The 20,315-nt window shown below is 37.5% G+C and overlaps 1 protein-coding gene across 7 annotated transcripts in view; it reads right to left on the reverse strand.

Annotated features, from left to right (window-relative positions):
• The window catches only part of TENM1 (teneurin transmembrane protein 1), a 796,092-nt gene extending 776,227 nt beyond the window's left edge, over positions 1-19,865 (reverse strand). For 3 of the 7 annotated variants that reach the window (XM_072744132.1, XM_072744133.1, XM_072744134.1), the window contains exons 1-2: positions 19,270-19,841; positions 3,985-4,051 (exon numbers count right to left, since the gene is read on the reverse strand). The gene's annotated coding sequence lies outside the window, so the exon portion shown is untranslated. Of the gene's footprint in view, positions 1-3,984; positions 4,052-18,286; positions 18,594-19,265 lie in introns of those variants that run through there. The other 4 variants (XM_072744131.1, XM_072744136.1, XM_072744135.1 and 1 more) reach the window with 4 other exon arrangements.
• Between the last annotated feature and the right edge of the window lie 450 nt (positions 19,866-20,315).

Here is a 20,315-nt window from a genome sequence, read left to right on the forward strand (position 1 = left end):
TAAAGGGACCTAATTGGTCCATATTAGGAGAGAGAAAGAGGGCTATATTCTTGAGACTGTCAGTAGGATTTTAGGGATCTCATAAATGGTTGTACTTCTAAAGGAGGGGCCTGATAATGCATATCCAGGGGGAAAAATGGTCCCTAGTCAAATATCCCTGTGTACCAAGATCATAATAAACCATGCCCTTCACCAATCATGACTGCTAACTAGAGATTTTACGGCAAATTTTCTGTACCAGGTAAACCTCAGTGTACTAGTTCTCTATTGCCACTATAATAAACTACCACAGACTTGGTGGCATAAAACAACACAGATTTATCTTACAGTTCTGGAAGTCAGAAGTCTGAAATGGATCTTGCTGGACTACAGTAAAAGTGTTGGCAGGGCTACACTCCCTTCTAGAGGCTGTAGGGGATAATCCTTTTCCTTACTCTTTCCAGTTTCAAGAGGCTACCCCCATTCCTTAGCTTGTGGCCACTGTCTTCAAAGCCAGCAATGTTGGCCCGAACTCTTCTCAAGCTGTCATCTCTCTGGTCCTCTCTCTTCAGCCTCCCTCTTAGACTTTTAAGACCCCTTATGATCATAATGAGTTCACCCAGTTAACCAGGATAATCTTCCTAATTTAAGGTCAGGTAAATAGCAACCTTAACTCCATTTTCAATCTTAATTCCCCTTCATGTGATGCAACATAGTCACAGGTTCCAGGGATTAGTACACAGACATCTTCGGGGAGCCACTCTGTCTATCATGACCAGTGATTCCTAAAGACTTTTCGAGTAGGGAGCTATTTGAGATTATATATCTTACTGCCCTATTAAGTAGTTTCCAATATGTGAATATTTTTAATTAAAATATATATGAGTGCCATGAGTAAATAAATTCATATGCATTCCACACCTATAACAATTGGTTATTTTATTTCTCTGTGTACAAGTCAGGCCTCACCTCTCTACCATGAGATTGTGATTGGGGACTATGTCTCCTATTGGTTTTTGTTTCCCCAGCACCTAGTACCATGCCTGGCACACTGTAGAAATTTTTGTTTGTCACAGTAGTAAATCAGTGAAAAATGCTTCTTCCAGTAAAAAAAAAAATTGTAGAATTGTGTTTGTTAACTATTTCAAAGCTATACATACCTCAAAAGCTGAATCTAGTGCCAAAAAGGGAGGGGGAAGCTGAACATACACTCTTTTAAAAATCCATTTAAAATGCAGGTCAGATGCATTTTTTATTATTTCTAATATTGGATCATTCATCAGTGGAATAAGAAACAAAAAAGAAAAGGGAACTTCTCCCCTAAACCATATGAATTCTTATATCTCATTTCAAATCAATAAGGGGAAAGTCACTTCTAAAATATTATGATTCATGAAGTTTATTTACCACTCCTTCTTTTGGGTTTGATCAGAATAGCCATCTCTGTATGGTACTAGTATTGTTGATATTTTATTGCATTTCCACATCTCATTATTATGTATTAAATGCTATTATTTATGGCCACCAGTCAATCTAATGTGAGATAGAAAAATTATTGAAGGCTTGCCATCTCAGGAATAGACATTTTATAGGGATGAAGGACTGACTAGGAAGAGTCAATGGTCCTTCAGCTGCCCCTCAGATCATTAACTCCAAGTGGTTATTTGCTCCCAGGCACTGTCCTGTGCCTAGGTTGTTATTGCTGTGATATGTAGATGAAGAAGAATATATTTTAAATGCTTTACTATGAACTCACTGCTCATGAAGGGTGCCAGATTGAAAGCATTGGAGTCTGAACTCATCAGGTTATGCACTTGGCTGGTTCCAAGTTACAGAGAGATGCTTGACCTTGAATGACCACCTTGCAAGAGGGAGGAAATATACAGTTTTGCTGAATTTCAAGAGATTTACAGAAGAGCAACACATCAGCATTCCAAAGTTAAGCATTTTTATCGAGGAGAAAAATAAGACTACTAACTGAATTTCTACTTGACTCTATATATTATAATGCCAATACTGGTGTGTATGTGGTGGGGGGGGCAGTGGTGTTAGGACACAAAATTATTTTAACATAAAACATAAATAAAGCCCTATTACTAATGCAGTAAGACACTTAAACAAGCAGCAATCTTTTTACACAACAACTGGTATGTGTATTCCAGCTTAATGGCCAATCTTGATTCCATTTTGCACACTTGAGAAGAATCCTTAACTTTCTAAAAATCATACACTGAGGAGGAAGGTTAGAGCTATCCAAAGTTTTTATTATAGATACTAGAAAATCAAGGCTCAGAGTGGAAAATGACCTGAGGAGGACCATATCAGCAGTATACTAAGACCAGGAGCAGTGCCCAGATTTTCTGATTAACAGGCACAGGCTCTTCTAGCATATACCATGTTGTCTCTCTAAGGGAGGAAAACTAGCTGCTCTCTGAACCTTTTAAATATTTAGTGCCAATTATTTTCATAAGTGTGCATTCTTTTGGCCTGTTAGGCATTTTCCTCCATTCTGATCTACTCAATCACCTAAGGTTAGGAAGACTCATTTTTCACACACTTAAGTCTTCTTAAGTATGAAAAAATACCTCTCAGTTAATATTACACAACTGGCAGACTTACAATTCCCAAATTAAGAACATTATTTCCACAAATGACACAAAATGCAGAAATCTCATCTTACTTCCTCAGTAAGTTTCATTTTTAATCTGTCATTTTATTTTCTGATACCTTTTTTCCCTATAGCGATTGAAACTTTTTGGCAATAGTATTCCCTAAAGGCAGTACCTCAAGAAGAATGGCAAATGGAACTATATGCATAGTTAAAAAATCTGACAAATCCATTTAAAATTCCCTTTACAGACTAATTTCAATTAACTGGAACCCAATTAAAAAAAATCCTTAATGTATTTGTGCTGTATTTTTCAATTGACAAGCAAATTGCAAGATTTTAACAATTTCATTTTTATATAACTTCATTGTTTTACATACTTTAGAGAAAGCATCAAGTGACTCCATAGACTTATCACAAATTCAGATCATTCTATTTACTTTTTTACAAGTTGGGATGAGTAATCTTATTTGAATAATAATGTGTAGCACTACCAAATATTACTAGCAAAGGAAAAAAATAATATTCTCTATTTCTTACTTACTAAGTACTGAACACTGACCAATATTTTTAATAAGAATGAAGGCCAATGAGGGAAGTCTTTCAGGTAACTGTAGATTTTAATTAATCTAAGTCTCCCCCATCTTGCCACATTTTTTCACATATTCCATCTACCAGAGGACTGAATAGAGAAAGCAATTGCTTTCTCAATATTCCAGGTGAGTTCTATCTACTTTGGCACATTTACCAAAAGAAAAAGCACAAGAACTTTTGCCCAGTAGTTGGGCAATAAGTATTTATTGAGCATATAGACTGGTAGATGGATGGATGAAAGGAAGGATGGAAAGGTAAATAAATGAATGCAATACCATGTCAATACAGATATTTTACTTGAGACTTTCCTAAAAAATTAAAAGATTCATTTCAGGAGGCAAATATTTGTTTTGTCAGTAAAATTCTCTGAATGAATTTTTTTCCATTGATATGGAAAAATGCCATGCTTATTTGAGGTCAGTGAGAACTACTAAATGGTTCTCAAACCATTGGTTCTCAAACATCCTTATTGGCCACTGCCTTCCCTTGTACTTTGCAGATATTTCCCTTAGGAAAGGAGTCTCTTAGTTTTAGCAGCTGTCTACAGAAAAGGTCACAGGATCACTCAAATATGTAGGACAGCTTGCATATTTGATTTTGCAAAGACTAACAATTATGGAGTACAGACACAAACTTACCTATACCATAGCCAAATAGGTTTTTAAAGGTTTAAAATAATGCATTTCATTTACATGACACTCAATGAATAGAACTGATTATATCAGTGAAACATTCCGTTCTTTTCACATTATACAACAAAGTGTTCAATTCCCCAAGTAAATTTCAGTGTAGAATGCACATACCTTGATAGATCCAGAAGTTATGGGAATCAAAAAGGAGACAGCTGAATAAAGGTCACTCTTGTAATTCCTGTAAACAAATTAGGCCAAATTATCCTTCAAACATATGTACAAGCAGGTCCAAAGCAATCCTTCTATGAGGGAAAGGAAGAGACTCATGAGGGGTTGGGGTGGGAGGAGGCATGGGGGTTGTGAACATAAGACTTCATTTTGCAATTCACAAGGAATAATGGGGTCAGTCTCCTAAAAGGTCTGCTTGAAACTTCAAACAATCATATTAACTATATAGCTAAGAATTTTTAAATTAACAATGAGTATACCTAGAGGGCTATGGGATTCTCACCCACAAGACAGCCCCAATTTAATAGTATTCAATTATTGTTCAATATACCACTCATTTTGAGATGAAATGCCCACAATTTCAAGGAGTCTTCACCAATAGAAATAATTTGTAGTAATTTAAATTTCTTATACTAAAATAGTTCTTTATAGTTCACCAGAAACCTTCATATACATATTTCATTTAATCCTCAAAACAAACCTAAAGAAACAGACTGAGAGCTTAAATGGCTTGCACAAAGTCACATATGTGGTTATGGCAGAGCCAGGATTAGAATCCAGGTCCCTTCACTTTCAGTTCAGTCATTTGTCCAATGTCCCACATGACTTCCTTCATGATAGTTATTAACTATATTTCTTCATAGGCCACACTTGGTACTAGGCAAAAGGGCAGGAAATATTTTCTATCAAAATTCCTACTATATCGCCTGACTTGAGAGACATATGTCTCTCTCTCTACATATGCACACGTGTGTATGTGTGTATACATATTTCATTGACACCGAAATGTTAACAGTATATTGATAAATGAAAAAAGCACATTATAAAGTAGTTACATGAGTCTAGCTTTTAAAAAGACATATATGTATGTAAAATACATTTTCTCTTCATTTTTTGTGTATCTGTATTTTCTTTTTCTATAATGAACATATATCACTCATATATAGAAAAGCTATGCTTTAAATTCTTCAAAAATCCATTTTAGGTGGACGGGAGGATAGAAGAAATAGGGGATGGGGATTAAGGAGGAAACTTGTGATGAGCACCAGGTGTTGCATGGAAGTGTTGAATCACTATATTGTACACCTGAAAATAACATTACACTGTAATATTACATTGCATGTTAGGTAACTGGAATTTAAATTAAAAAGAAATAAAACAAACCAAAAAAAGTCTCAAAAAATTCATCTTAGAAAAGGCAGTGTGTTGAACTAAAACAAAAGGGAAAACAAACTTTAGTATTCCAATATTTTATGATTGGCACTCAATTAACCTTATGGCCCCAACTTATCAATCAAGTAATCCCAAAACTTATTCTTTTTATATTGAGGCAAAATCTCAGTAATAAGGGCAAACAATTAAAAATTTCTGCACAGCAAATCAAGGCAGAAGAAAATATCTAAATGCAATTTTTTAAAATGTAGGTCAATAGCATTATTGTCACCTTTGACAAAGATCATCAATGTGACCTTGTAATGATAATAATAGAACATTATATTACTACTAATGATCTCAATATCCAATATACTATATATAAATCATAATAGACTGAAGTGCTGCTCTTGATTAGTTGCAATCTAATTGCCTGATGTGCATTTTTCATCACCATTAATGGTTGCTCAAAAAAGACATAGTTCTGCTCAAGTGTTCATGTGGTTCCATAATAGTGCTAAGTTAGAATCTTTCAAGGGAAGACATTTCAGAAAGTACTTACATCTAAACTATAAAAAAGTATTTCTGGCTCTTCTGCCACATGTACCAGAGCAAGTCTGTAGAAATTGGCTTCATACCCATCAGGCTGATTCTGCAAGGAGGTTAGCAAAAAGTACCTTAAAAAATAAACTGCCCTATATGCAGCATTTTGCCTTGGTGACATACACAGAGGACTGAGAAGCAAGGGCTTTGAAATGATTTAGCTCTTTTCTGCTTACTTCTCAACTGCCTTCAAACTAAAGCCTTTAGGAAGATAGCTCCCCATTTATGACTAGAAAAGGCCAGTTCATACATGGATCTATATAAGATACCCCAGGTTATTATGCTGCCACTTACCAGTTCAAACAGGTACCACTTCCCTCACCTTTAACCTCTGTATTTCACTCAAGAATTCATTTCCAAAAAAGAAACCACTGACTGTCTTAATACTTCATGTGGGCTAGCTACCCTTTAGGAAAAAAAAAAAAAAGAATTCTTGACAGGACCATCATTGAATGCAACCAAGTAATGCACACCAGAGGCAAAAGCAGCAGGATACACAAATGTTAGAAATGCATCTCACAGTACTGACTATTGGTTTTGGAGATAGGCTAGAGCCTGCAAGCAGGGTCCTAAAGTCAAATCTGAATAGCTCATTAAGAGTTCATCTAACCCATACTTTAATTAGTGCTACTGCCTCTGGTTTGGTCCTATGTAGAGAATAATATTCTACATCCTTCAGTTCTCAGCCTCTTAAAACAAAACCATCATCTGAGATTGGCTGTGGAGAGGAAGTGAATAAGATGAAGGTGAAGGAACAGAAGAATGGTCTAAGAGTCTGGTTCAAAAAATACATACATATATAAAAATACATATATATCAAAATATGAATATATATGTGTAGGGATGAATATCTTTCTCAGGTGGATTTCAAAAGTATAATTTTTATTTGTTTAGAAAACGGGCCATTTTTTACTTGTTTTCAATAATTATTCAATTATATACTAATTATAACTATAACAACTTATTAACACTTTCTATTTTCAAGGGACTTTGGGCTGCTTATAGGTCGCACTTTATTTTACTAATGAGTATATCTTTACATATTGCTACACATACTTTTAAAGCCCTAATGCTATTTTTCTAATGGGACGTTTACTCAAAGACCTTGTAGAAAATAATTGTGTTAATAACAGAGACGGTTTCCCCATTACAATGATCAGTGCTCTCAGACAATTAATGCCGCAACACTCTGTATTGTCACTTTCTTCCTCAGGGTCTAGAGAACTTCTAGGTTTACATTATTGGCTGCAGCTTCTTTTCTTTCTGGCAATATGGGCATTTCTAATGATGAGACCTGCCAAAACTTGTCAATGCTATTTTTCTTCTTTTCCATTAGAGGTGACTGTGGCTGAATAGCCAAGCAATCTATAGTCTAACTTCACATAATTGTTTTTACTACATGACATGAAGAAATATAGTGAGTAATCACTCCTGTTTTACATGAAGCAAATTGCTGATGGTTTCCACAGCAATATGAAGAAGTCTTAACTTGCCTAATCTCCCTTGAACATCCTGTTCAAATTCTGACAGGATAAACTCAGCCCTTCTTGGTTCTCCAATGACTAAAACTAGATTGGATCAGTGGATCTCAATTATTTTCCCTGTCTGTAGATCTCTTCAAAACAAAGCAGCCAGAGAACAGCTGGTCCCAGTAACAATTGGTATATTCCTCTCCCTCTAGCACTCTCAAGAAGAACAGGTTTATCCTCTTTGTTATTTATGACCTAAACCTTACCTCTATCTAAGGTGGCAATATTTATTTTTGTGGTTTTTGATTCCTCTTTGTTTTGTAAATGTATTTTTCGGCAATGAAAGCTATACAGACTTAATGTAGAAAATCTGGGAATACAGAAGGTATAAAGGAAAAAGAATCACCTAATACCCATCTCCTCCAAAGACACATAATCACTTTTGTGCTTGATTTTCCAGTCTTTTTTTCTTTCTTACATAAACATTTTCCTTTTATCGTAAAATATTTGTAAACATCATCTTTAATGGCCATAAAATATTACATTTTCTAGATGTACCATAAATCACTTAGCAATTCCCCTGCTGAACATTTAGGTTCCTTCATTTTTCCAACTATTACAAATAATTTCTGGTGAAAATCTTTGCAAATAAAGCTTTCTCTGCACTTTGCATTATTTCTTTAGGACAAATTCCCAGAAGTAGAATTACTGGGTCAAATGGATATAAGCATTTTTAAGGCTTTTGCTTCAAACTGCCAAATCTATACCAACTAACATTTCATCATGTCCTTATATTCATGCATTTATTCAATCACTACTTATTAAATACCTACTATGTACCAGGCACTATGCTAGGTGATATGGATGCAGTAGTCAAGAAAACAGACACAAAGCCCATACCCTCATAGAGCTAATATGCTAGTAGATTTGATAAATCATAAACAAAAATACAGTGTGATGTCAGGTAGTGATGACTAATAAGAGGAAAAATAGAAGTGTATAAAGGCAAAGAAAATGAAGAATCATGACAGGACTCATTACATAGAATGGCCAAGAAGGCTTCTATGGTTAAGGAATATTTGATCAAAGATCTGAATGAAGCAGGAAAGTAAGCTTACAGAAATCTTGGAGAAAATTCATTTCAGGCAGTGGAAATGGCAACTGCAAAGGCCTTGAGAAATAAAAATGCATGGCATGTTAAAGGAACAAAATGGAGGACAGTGTAGCTAGAATGTTATGACCAAAGTTTGATAGATAAAATAGTAAGATGAAAGGCCCAACAGACACCAAATTACATAGGGCCTTGTAGGCTATAATAAACAATTTAAAATTATTTTTTAAATTTTATTTTAAGCGTGAGAAGGTAGCCATTGGAGGTCAAAGAGTGAGAAAATCACAAGATCTTATTTATATTTTAAAAAGATCACCCTGGGGTGCCTGGGTGGCTCAACTGGTTAAGCTTCTGCCTTCAGCTCAGTTCATGATCTCAAGGTCCTGGGATCAAGCCCCATATCAGGCTCCCTGCTCAGTGTTGAGTCTGCTTCTCCTTCCCCGCCTTCTTGTTTTTTCTCTCTCATGCTCACTCTCAAATAAATAAATAAAATCTTAAAAAAAAATAAAAGGATGACCCTGGTTGCTATGTGGAAAACTACAGAGGCCAAAAATGTAGGTAGGGGCATAATTAGGAGGCTATTTCAGTATTCTAGGTGAGAGATGATAGTTGTTAGGTCTAAGGTATTAATGATGAAGGAATATAAAATGTTTCAGACAGGATATATAGTCTGAAGGTACAGTCACCAACATTTGTTAATTGATTGGAGGTCAGGTGTGAAAAAAGATTAATCAAGGACTCTGATAATGGAACTTGAGCAAGTGCACTGAGCATTATCCTACAAAACCAACAAAAAAATCCCTTGTTTTTGTTTCTAATTCATGTTTATTTTTATTATCACCCTTTTTCACATTTATTGGCCATTTTTATTTCCGTGTGTGAATAATCTTTTCATGCATTTGTCTAGATGGGATTTATAAAATCCTTTCCTGGGACGCCTGGGTGGCTCAGCGGTTGAGAGCCTGCCTTTGGCCCTGAGCGTGATTGTGGAGTCCCACATCGGGCTCCCTGCATGGAGCCTGCTTCTCTCTCTGACTGTGTCTCTGCCTCTTTCTCTCTGTCTGTCTCTCATGAATGAATAAATAAATAAAATCTTTTTAAAAAATAAAAAAATAAAATCCTTTCCTCCCCTAGCTTCTACTTCATTATTTTCTGGTTTGCCTCTTACCTCTCTGACCTTAATCTGACTTGTTTTCTTTTGAAGGCTTCTCTTATTTCACCAACCTCTTGAGTGATTCTCAAGATTTCACCCTTGCTACTCTTCTTACTGTATATGCCCTCTCCCTAGGAGAACTCCCCTTCCTATTCCTATGATTTCAACTACTACATTGACCAATGACACACAAATATCTACCTCCAGACCTCATCTTCAGATCTGTAATTTCCATCTGTTACAAACCATCTCCATCTGGATGTCTAGATGGTGTCTTACCTTAAATAAATCCAAACATGACCTCATTATCCCCACCAAAACTGACTTTTTCTTCTATGTTCCCTATATTGCTTAATGGCATTACCTAATTTCCCAAGCCAAAGTCTCAGAGTCACTCCTCCTTCACCCTCTAAATATTTTCATTTTCCAAGTCCCACTAAGGCTACTTTATGAATGGCTCTCGAATTCTCCACCCCCATCCTTACTGTCACTGCCTTAGTTCATATCCTCATAACTGCTCACAGTTGCAACATAGTCTCTCGATGTCTCACTGCTGCTACTCTTAATCCACTTTAATCCATTCTTCATATAGGTGTCATCTTTCTAAAAACCCAAAGTTGGTGACCTGTCCCCTCACTTTAGAGCCCCTCATCTAATTCTATAGACTCTGCTACAACATACTACATTGCATGATTTTGGATAAACAGAAGAAAAACCACCATTCTCCAGTACAACTCTCCATAGAGGAAAATCTTAATACATTCATTCACTTACCAAATATCTACTAAGCATCTTCTGTGTGTCAGGCACATAGAAAGATATAAAATAGACATTAGTCCCAAACCCTGTTCCCCAATCTGGATAGAAAATAAAATGAAACTCTACTATCCTGGGTTGGTATTCTCCATTACTAATTTAGCCTTGTGCCCTTTCATAATCCTTTCCAATGTGGAATGTGGTTCCCCGTATTCTCTCAACTAAAAAATTCCTAGCTATTCTTTAAAAGCCAATTCAAATGACACATCCTTTACTAAACTATATCTACCTTTGAGTTTCCAGAGCATTCTAATTCCTTTTCTAGAGCATCTATTACATGACAATAGCATGCATATATGTCTGCCTTCTCCATTAGAATCTAAGTTTTTAAAGTGTCCTTGTATCATTGGGTAAGCAGAGGCATTTTTAAAAAGTTTTGGTGAATGAATGAATGAAGAAATGAACAGATCAAGTTTTTTCTTCATGAAGACTGTTTTATGACATATAATCAAACCCATCTAATACTGAAGTCTTCAGTAAAAGAAGAGGACAGTCCCTGAGACCTATAGAGTCTTTGTGGAAGACCTGACACTTCAACACACATTGCCCCTGAAGTCTGTGTAAAGGTCATTCTTTTTCTGCCTTTCCTACAACAAAGAAGTTCCAGGTATTTTGCTAAATACCCAGGACCAGTGTTCTCTCACTACATCTATTCCTGTTTTACACATTTTCTTAAACATGTTTTATTCCACGTTTTACAGAAATATATTGTTAAAATTTTGTCTATTCTAGATTGAATTACTCCTAAAATATTTCTGTTGCACTGAATTCTAATTGTTTACATTAAAATTACCTCACTTTCACAAGTTGTCCAATGTTTCATCAAGGCAATAGCTCAAATATGAGAAAAGAACAAAACAATGAAGAAAATGTAACACCCTTGTGTTAACGCTTCATGGGTTTGAAACCAAAAATAAATGGTGTCACACCTAAGTGTTGACATTTTATTACACTAAACGTGCAAGATAAATCACAAATGCACCAACAATGTATGGATATATGCACAGAGTACATCTGTAATAAAGAATAACAACCTAGGAAATCAGTGTATTATTTTAGCTTCTACTCAAGATCATTGAGAGACTGTATGCGCCAAAAACAATACAAAGAATAATATTTTACATTACACTTATAATTCTCTAGGATACACAAAGAAATGGTGAGATTTAGAAAAAGAATAAAAAGGCTAATCACTACCAATACTTCAGTGAGTGTCCCAGAGCTTCCTTTCTCATAACACTATGCACTACCTCAATTCTTGGAAAGGAAGAAAAGAAAAAGGGAAAGAAGAAGAAATGAGAGTGATTTTTATTGTTATTTCAAGGTACAAGAGTGTTCTCAAATCTAAGCTATAGGTATCATTGGCCAATCAACTGCACAGCCTTCTCCCTTAGAGATCACTAGGTCTCATTAGTGAAATTAATACTATCTTTCCAAAAGGAGTTTCTTATTTGACTTGCATAGCAATGATGTCAATGCTTCCCTACACTGCTTAGAGCTGTAAACATTTAATGAGTCACAATCACAAAGATATACTCATTTTAAGCATTGAGTAAGCAAATAAGTGATGTATGTTTCTGTAAATGATACTTGCAAAATCCATATAAAAATGTATATATAGTATTTGATAAATATTCCTTTAGAAAAAAATTCCATCCCCACACATATAAACACAAACATTTTGGGGCTAGTTAATAGAGCAGGAGATCACACATCAGTATCATTCAAATGCTTGCAATTAAGCAGAGCAGCTTTAAAAAAAGAAAATCATTAATGCTAAAGGGGGTAATGCATGGAGTATAAATTCAAAATGTTGATCAGAAACATTCTGTTGATAGGAATTGAGTTAGCTAGGAACATTTCAGATTTAGAAGGCTTCCAGTCACTCTGTGGTTGTAGTGTATTTATACACCTCTATATTTAAACACAGGTGGTAATTAGCAAGATTGAGACACCTTTAATAAGGCATCATCATAGGTGCAAAGGATGTGTAGCATACGATGAGTTCATTATCAATAACTTCCCTGAATTAATCATCTCTTAGGACATTTAATTTTAAATGTACCTGAAAAAAACGTGGATTATTGAGATAGGCCATCTGCAGTATCTTTTTCTAATTTCTCTGAACAACTGAAGAGTTTTCTTAAAACGTCTATATACAGCTGGGACACAGGGATTATAATATCTAATAAGCCAATTGACTACCTAATCTGGCACCTTCTCTTTGACAGGTGTCTAAACCAGATAGAGGCATAAGAAGTTAATATGAACACTTACAATCACCAATTATGTAAAACCATGCAACTGGGAAATTTTCTCCTTGACCTCAGCCAGTGATCAGATTTTCCCCAAAGTATGCAATGTACTTTTATTTTGGCTGCTTTAAAAATCCTCATTCACACAGGCAGCTAAAAACATTAAACTGTAATTCCAAACATTAAAATGAAAATGGACTTCCTTTGATATAACCATATAGGGATTCTACAACAAGTTTTATTTATACGACTGCATCCTCATCCTGAATATTCACAATACTTTTCATCTAAATAGGTAAACAGTTGAAAAGTAAATATATGGTAACTTCAAAAGGGAAACTGAGGTGATAACACCAGAACATTATTTAGATGAATAGCCAAAATTCGTTGGTCAGATATTTGGAACCATCTAGATGATTGACTTACTATTTTACATTGTACATCTAAATGCCAAGCATCTGCTCAAAGGCTAGAAGAAATGAACATGACACAGAAGATAGGACACAGGTAGATACTAGGAAATTTATATGTTCAACAATGATGATTGACTGAATTTTTCAGATTTTACTCAGCTATTTTCATATTACACCATTATGGCCGAAGTACCAAAAATAAACCAATAATCAAAATATATGCAATTCAATAACACACAGCTAGATACCAATATTATCAATATTCACTAAAATGTAAAAATATATTTTTTCCTACATTATAAATCTCCACCTTCTTCTATCATTAATAATTCTGTCTGGGATATTTATATTTTGAAATTCTAGTCACTTTAAAACAAAAATACCTGGTGACATATAAATACAGATCTTCATTCTTTTTTCATAACCAAAATCTTTTTTCAGAATCACTCTTTCTTAGCCATAATATAGAAATTTGTTTACAGCCATAAATTCCCAGGAAAAAATATTAGTTTATTAGGACCCACAGCTGATAATATTGCAAAAAGCTTAACATGGATTGCAATTCAGCTTATATTAGAATTTGTGATTCCAAAATTCAATTTTGTAAGTCATAATCAGCCACAAAAATGTTACAACAGAATATGAGAAACATTAAAAGGCAATTTCCTCATTGTTGACTACTTATCAACTGACAACTTAGTCAATTAAAATTAAAACAATCAGTATGCTTTATGGTGACGGGTAAAATGAGTGTTTTACAGATTTCAAATAAATGTTTTCAAATCCATTTGGTCTCTGTAATAAAAAAAAAACAAGTGGGGCATAGATATTTTAATAAAATTGTTTTCATATTTGGAAAGGAAAAATAACCAATCCTACCGGAAAATTCAAGCATCATTTATATTTAACTTTACTATGATTGCTAACTAGGCTTCTTCAAAGTCTACAAAATCATAATTTGAAAGAACATATTTTTTCAATATAATAGCTATTATGAGTCTATTTTACAGCTGTGAATGTCCTCATAGAACAAAAACGCTCTGTAGCACACATAAATACCAACAGGAATGCACAAATCAAGCCTCTATTTCTGTGATTATTTTGAAAGATCTGGTTGAGTAGGGGACAAAGAGGGTAAGCAGTAAGATCTTCAGGAAAATGACAGAGATGGCACTGATTTTTGTTCTGCTTAATCATTTATTGCTCGCAAATTCAATTCCCTAGCCTTTTACGGTTACTTTCAGGGACCAACAGGCTGGCATGAAATTAAATTAACAAGCAGGTTCCCATCCTGAATTAGTGACTCCCAGCTGTCTGTCCCGTCTAGTTTCCATGGCAGTAGAAGAATTGGTGGGAAATGAGGTGCAGAAAATTGTAAGAAGCCAACATATCAAACTCTTTAAGTTGATTTCTTTAAACGGATGAATCAGTAGTGGGGGCGTAGTGGGGAGGTAGAATTGAAGTTAAAGTTTTTAATCTCCTGGCTTGTTGAAAAGGCCAGTGTGTTTCTGTTTTTGTAATTGCTAAGGGATGCAAGCAACATCTCCTTACACATTTCATAGAAGGCTAGATTCAGAATGGCACATAGTTCATTATGTATTTTATAGTAATCCAAGAGTGTTTAAGGTACTCTATATTATTTTGAAGTGCTTCATTTTATTTTTGCTTTCTTTTCTCAGCATAGATATTAAGATTCATCAGCCTGTTAAATGACTCCAAACATCCAGAGACTAAGTAAAAAATTCTCTCAACCAACCAGATGTTTGCTTGCATCAATTCAAACAGCTGGATGGTTGACTGAACTTTTCACTCAAATATCTGAGAGCGAGCCATAGAGACCTGTCATAAGCACCCAGAAAAAAAAATACTAATCTTGGCACATACCTACCATAAACACAGGTATGAAGGCTCAGAGTAAGAGCTTCACAGGGGGTGCTCCACCAACATGAAAAGAGATTATTTAACCCATTTTCCAATTAACTTCTCCACTCACACAGTTAAAGTAGGTTGGGAATGGAGAACCCAGTATTTCAGAGTCATTACATCACATTGAAAACATCATCCAAGAGATAGTGTTTAGTTGGCATATATGCATGTTTCACCATATGCTATTGTTTACCTAAAGTAGAGGCTTGGACAGGAAGTAAAAGTCCGATTTTTTTTTCAATTGTAAATTATCCAAGATTATACTTCCAGGTCTAGAAATGAGTCCTAAAGTTACATAAGAATTTAACAGGCTTTATTTATCAGGCTTTAAAATATTGTTTTTTAAATATTAGAGATCCAACATCAACCATAAAAATATTTACTATCTCCAATTAAAATTAGTTTACTTTGATTATACACAAAAATGTTAGCAATCCAATTGATATAAATATTGTTATACAATAATTTTCAATTTATGCCATCAAATTCCAATTTCCTCAGCCTTATTTTTCATGGGTTCCAAATGTAAGCAATTTTGTTGGCCTTGCTAAATTGTACCACCATGCATCTAGCAAACTACAAAATCTCTATACATCATATAATTGTCATAACAGAGTACCACATACTGAAGAGACACCTATAGTTGGACCATCAAGGTTATTGGGAATAATCAAAGCTGCGTGAAACGTTTTCTAGCATTCATTTGCTCAAACTAAGCACGGTTCTAGCTGGTTCTATCTGATATTTACTTTTCTCAGTTCTAAAAAAAAAATCAATGGAAAACAGAAAGAAATAAATATATTAAGCCAGGATAATAGAAAGAAATAGAAATAACATAGAAAGCCAGGATTCAGAATGTTTTACCTTTTAGGGGAAGGAAAAATAATTGTAATCTACATTCAAAATAGTGATTTAATCTAATACACAGAATCTGCAGATGATTTAAGGCACTTACTGTATGTGGAAAGAGTTCTAAGATTTCATTTTTCTTAAATCAGCAGCTACATTCCTGGCTATGGATATATGCTGTTGATCAGAAATGTTAAATACTCTTTATTACAATATTCTTCATCATTTAATCTGCCTGTAGTTGTGCTAGTAATTCAGTTCAAACCTTTATTCCAAATGGTAACTTCTTTTCTTTTTAAGTGTGCACAGATTATCACGTTTGAGGGTAAAGTCACAGGAATTTAAAAATATATATAAAATTTTAGTAAAATTATTATATATGTTTTATATATGATGCATGGCACTCTTTAGAGATTGTGTGCATGAGTGGGAGAACAAGTATGTACTATAAGAATTTTGTTTTCATTAAAATAAAATATGAGTATGCAAAGTAGTGCTCTTCTTTTGACCTCAGGTCAGTCTGTCAGTCAGTGGGTGGGTAAATAAATAAATAAATAAATAGTTTGGGAGACCTTAGGGGATTTATTAACTATAATCTATACTAAACATTTGATAACTAAAAACTGAAACCGATGGACTTTTGGGAAAAACAAGCTTCAAGCAAAAATTACATGGACTCTAATGGCTATCTTTAACACAGAGTAGAAAAAAATCTGTTATGTTAATTACTACTGAACCTTCTTACCACTTCCAAGTTTTTAAGATTGTCATGGAAAATAAAGTTCAGAGGCAAGATGTCAAAAGAATATTTTGTAGTTTGATGATTTAAAGTAATATTGTACAGAATAAACTTAAATACTAAGCTGTTCTGCTTCAGCAAGAATCTTTGTATGAAAGGCATCAGAAAGGTACAATGACTATAAAGGAAACTATGATTATGTCAATGTTATTTAAACATATCATAGCTGAATTGGAACTATGAGACTTCTAGGGTATTTGGACTTGGATGTTGAATTAGGCCTTTGAATGAGACCATAATTACATGTAACCTGATTTTATTTTCTATCACTCCTATATGTTTGAGTATTTGGAGTCTCACTTAATCACCCTTACAGCACAATGATTCTACAAAGCCTTCTTTCCTTCAGCCTCCTTATATATTATAATGTTCACAATTGGGACCTAGAACTAATGGTAAATATTAACTCATGTATTAAAAACACTCATTTTCTACTGTATCTGGCATTGTTCTAGAGACTAGAGTCTATTAGTTTTATTACGCAAATGCTAAAATTTCTTTGTGGAGTTGTTTTCCAGAAACACCTGTTTATCAAAAACATTCTGGGGGACAATCTGAAAACTTTCAACTAGCATTTAAAGCATGGATTCATTTTGGAAATTACTTGAACTCCTTTTCAAATGTGTCTTGTGACTTTCATTATCATTAAAAGGTTCCAACATTAATTGGGCATAGTTGAAAGCTTTTAACTCCCTTAAAAAAAAAAAAAAAACTTCACAATAGTAAATTAGTTAACACATCACCCAATAAAAGTCTTATAAACTTCGACCAAAATGGAAAAGCTAGGATCTTGCTTTTCCAGTTCTTTACTTTAAGGGGCATACTACGTCTTCTAAAAATCCATTTTTCCCCACAATGCAGATATGAAGAGCAAAGGGGGTGTTGAGCAAACAAGCAAATGCTGGGTAATCATGGAGCATCACGTAAAGCTGTGGCTCTCCTTTTAATAATAATTTAAAAAAGCCTTTCCTTCTTAGACTGTACTTTCTTGGCAGCACTTAAGTCCCCTGTGCTCCAAAACGAAAGTCTTTGGACTAAGAAGATGAACTAGGATATTTCAGCCAAAAGATAATAGCAGAGCAGACATTTGCAATGTCTTTCCCAAACAGGTTGAGTAGCGAGCGACTGATTCTCACAGTACCTGGTGAGTTGTAATCATAAAACAACAACCTAAAATTCAAGGAAGCTGTCTGTGACCCTTACTTACCACAAAGGCGATCAATTAAATGTTAATCAAACAGTACCTATTCCAGTCCACTGGGGTATTTCGTTTCCTTTTGGTTTCTAAAACCGAATGGCTACTAATTGCCCTTCTATAGCACCAGAAACTTCTTTTCGCATTTCTTTGGGCCACCTCAAATACATCTCGGGATTCACATTGCGGGTGGGGGGTACGGAAAGTTCAGGCAGCTCCGGACCAACTGCTTCATATAGAAAATGTGGAGTTTTCTTACGCATATTAGCATATCACCGAGCAATGATGCAGATCTGCTAAACCCGAAGCTGAAGCTGCCGACGGCAAGCAGGAGCTGCAAACCAGACCTCGCCTCCGCCCCTACTCTCCCGGTGGCGAAATAGATGTCGAGACAACATCTACTAGTGGAGTGAGATCGTCTGTCTCCGCAATTGTAAACAACTGGCTCCACTGGGTTTGCTGAAATGTTTAAATACACTCCTGACAGCAAACAAATCCACTCACCAAGTCGCGCTAACAGTCTCCCTTCTCCACCTCTAGGAAAAGCATCCTAAAACTGAATTGTCGATCCGCCCCTTGTGGAGTGGAAGAAAGTGAGGTTATATTTCCCCAAGCATGCCCAGAGGGTACTTGGCGCTCCGCAGAGGTACTGGCCGCTGCTAGATTCCCGGGCCCACGTCTCAGGATGAAATGCAAAAAAAAAAACACACAAACCCGCGCAGCTGAGCGCGTGGTTAAAGCCAACACCGACGGCTCCCAGAACACCGACTACTGCGCAATGACGGTCTCTTTTGACAAAGATTGGGGTATAGGGACGACGCAACGGGTGGGGCCCCGGACGGCGTAGGTTAGAAGGAGGTTCTAGAGTTCCCCCCCTCCCCGAATCTGGGCTCCCCAAGTGAGGCTCAAAGAGAAATTCAGAAGCAAACAGGTACTAAAGTGCGTCCTAGCCCCTGGGCATCTTGGAGAGGTGGCACTAGCGGGACGCATGTGGCTGAGCCCGGGGCGAACGCTCCAGGTGGGAGGGATGCCGGAGAAGAGGTGCCCCTTGTCTCTTCTCAGACCGAGCCCCCCTCTTCCCGGCGTCCAGGTCCACTTGTTAGAGCGCGAGAGCTGAGGCGAGGGCTCCCCTTTCACAACCGGAGGAGTTGGTTGGCAAAAGTGTCGTCAGTAAAGCCCAGCAAGCCCTCGAAGGCAGCGCCCCCAGGGCCCGCTGGAAGCTTGAACTGAGACCGAGGCCGACCTGCCGCCTTCCCCGGGTGGTCCGGAGCCCCGGGCCCCGCGGAGGTCGGGAGAAGAAGGAGCAAAGCTTCTGCTACCTCGGGCAGAACTCCCAGAGCGGACGCAGCCCGTGGTTCACCGCCGGGAGCCGCCATCCGTCGCCTGCAGCCTCGGGGCGAAGTTCGCCCGAGTCCTTGGGGTGGGAGGTGGGGGTGGAGGCCGCGAGCCGGGGGGAAGGAGGTGAGGGCCGAGAGAAACGCACCTACCTAGTCCAGGCGCAAGTTTCGGTGGCGTCCCCAGGTGCGGTCCCCCGCCCCCTTGCCAGGTGCTCAGCCCCGCCGGGCGCCGCCGGTGCCCAGGACTTCAGGCGTCTCAGCCGGTTCCTGCGGGAAACGACTGTAAATCCACATTACTGTTCGAGCTGCCGCTTGGGCCCCCGCATCGCTCTCCTCTGGCTGGCGGCGGCGGTGCTCTCAGCCGGCAGCCGCCGGGGGCAGGGACCGAACCTGGCTATTGCCGCGCCAGCGGACGATCCTTGCCAGGAGGGTGCTTGCGCCCGGGGTCGTGTGCGTGTGCGAGAGTGTGTATACGCGAGAGTGTCCGTGAAAGAGAGAGTGTGCGTGTGTGTGCGAGCAGAAGGGGTGAGCTCAGCCCCCGGGGCGCTCGGAGGTGAACTCCGGGCTGAGCCGGAGCCCGCCGCGCTCCCGGGTGCGGGGCGTCTGCACGGCGAACGGCTGTGCTGCTGTTGCCGTGGCCGCCGCCGCCGCGCTCTAAGGCTGGTAGCGGTGGTGCAAAAAATGTTTCTCCGCTACTCGAGACCAAAAAACCTGCCCTGTCTACTGAGCATGCCCGGTTTGACAGCTCTACAGCCGAGGGTTTTTTTTTTTTTTTTTCCTTTTCCCCAAGACTCCAGGTTTTAGCCGCAGCTGAGATGGGGAGAGGGAGGAGGAGCAGGAGGAGGAGGAGGGCCGAGGGAGCAGGTAACGGGCAGAGGAAAGGAAGTCGAGAGATGAGAAAGATCAGGATGGAGACAGGGAAGGAGAAAGCTGGAGGTGGGAGCAGAGGAAGGAAATACGGATCACCAAAATTTGGATTTTTGTACCACAATGAGTTTCTGGCCTGGGGATTCTCATGACTAGCTTATCCCCACCCCCCCCTCCGAGGGTTAGGTGAGGTACGAGGTTCAGAGGAGTGTTTGTCATCCCCAAGATCAACCTGGGACAGTGTTTCATAGTCATGACATACACAAACGCGCGGGCACACACCACACACACACACAAAGGAGCGTGATCACTGCTGCGCTGTGTTCAGC

Source organism: Vulpes vulpes, chromosome X, assembly GCF_048418805.1.
Source record: "Vulpes vulpes isolate BD-2025 chromosome X, VulVul3, whole genome shotgun sequence".
Taxonomy (NCBI): Eukaryota; Metazoa; Chordata; class Mammalia; order Carnivora; family Canidae; genus Vulpes; species Vulpes vulpes.